Source organism: Protomyctophum bolini (genome assembly GCF_963924005.1).
Source record: "Protomyctophum bolini genome assembly, chromosome: 13".
In the NCBI taxonomy this organism is placed as follows: domain Eukaryota; kingdom Metazoa; phylum Chordata; class Actinopteri; order Myctophiformes; family Myctophidae; genus Protomyctophum; species Protomyctophum bolini.
The window spans coordinates 6832048-6833615 of record NC_137874.1 but is presented as its reverse complement, the minus strand read 5'-3'; positions in this window follow the sequence as shown (position 1 = coordinate 6833615).

Genomic DNA, 1568 nt, shown 5'->3' with positions numbered 1-1568 from the left:
AAACCATTATAACAAAAATGCTGTCTGTCTTAAAATAATTGCCGACTGAAAATGGAAAAGTTGCCAAGAGTGACAAATATATCCAATACAAATCTAAATTGTATTTTAATTTTCAAAATGTATGTGGAAAATAATAAACGATGACTTGAAAATATAACCATTTCGAAGGACCTGAGCTGGATTTTTAAAGCCATAATCAGACAAAACCAGCAAACCAGTAAACCACACCATGTAACGAATTATTACCATGTTAAAGGCACATTTTTACCACGTCTTCAAGGTTCTGCTTCACCGCTCAACAACAGTAGGCTACAACAAGCTTCATTCTAGTGCCTTTCTGTCATGATACAATCATGGCACCCCTTCAATCCCAGATTTAAACCTAATTCATACTTCACCGTGTCGCTTACCGAAACTAACTGATTCAGCTCCAAATCAATTATTGACAGCAGCAACACCATTGTATGACAAAGTATAAAGTAAAGTAAAGTATTTGGCTTTAGGCTTTAAAAATCAAGATTTTTGTGTTTAATAGGTGAAGGTATAATATTGCCCAAGCTTCCCAGTGTAGCACATTTCAATAAAACCCTTCTGAAATGTGTTTAATTACAGATACAAACGGCTGTTTAGCCACCCCAGCATGCCTGTATAGCATCGCAGACGCTCAAAAACAACAAAAAAGGTGTATTTTTTTTCTTCTTTATAATTATTTGTTCGGCCCAAAAGTTGTAGTGGTGATTTGTCAGCAGCCGAGTTGTCTTTTTCCGAGGCTTCAAAGGTCTTTAAATAAATACTTTCTGAAACGTCTATGGGAGAAATGCATGGGAAGTTCTCTTCCAGGCCGCTCGTCGGGGGGCGGGACTGCCAGGGTTAGATCGGCTCTTTTTGGCTAAGAGATTTGGGGCTCTATTTTCTACTAGATGTACAATCTACTATAGCGTGTAGATTGTCTGTTTTATAACTATTCAAAAATGTTTTTCAAATTAGTAAAAAAAAAAAAAGGCAAAGTAGTTTAGGGATAAGGGAAAATAGAGCCCTTGGTGTAGATTGAAGGAACGGGCCCAACTATATTTGTATCTCAGGTCCGTTTTTTACTAAGAATAGAGGGTTTAAGTGGTTAAAAATCTGAGCTTTAGGATTTGAATCAGATTTGACTGAACATGACTGCAGGCCGACTGCAGTCACATTCAGATTATTTCTCAAATCTGATCTTTTGGCCTGACCATGCACACTGCCGTTTTCAAGTGACCAGATCTGATCTGAGTGTTCAGACTGGCAAGCCAAAATCCAGCCTGAATCCAGATTTGTGTCACATCCAGATCAGAATCTGATGTGTTTAAATAAGTCTAAATGCAGACACGGTCCCATACAAGTCACATGGAATCTGATTTAGATCAGCTTGTTGCATTCAGACTGAGACAGATGATCGCCTCAAATCAGATTTGAAACCACCTCTGAATGTGGCTCAAGTCTTATGTGACCTGTCTGGATTTAGCTAACTTATTTAAACAAATCGGATTTCAATATTGATGTGGCACAGATCTGATTCAGGCTCGATTTGGCTGCCA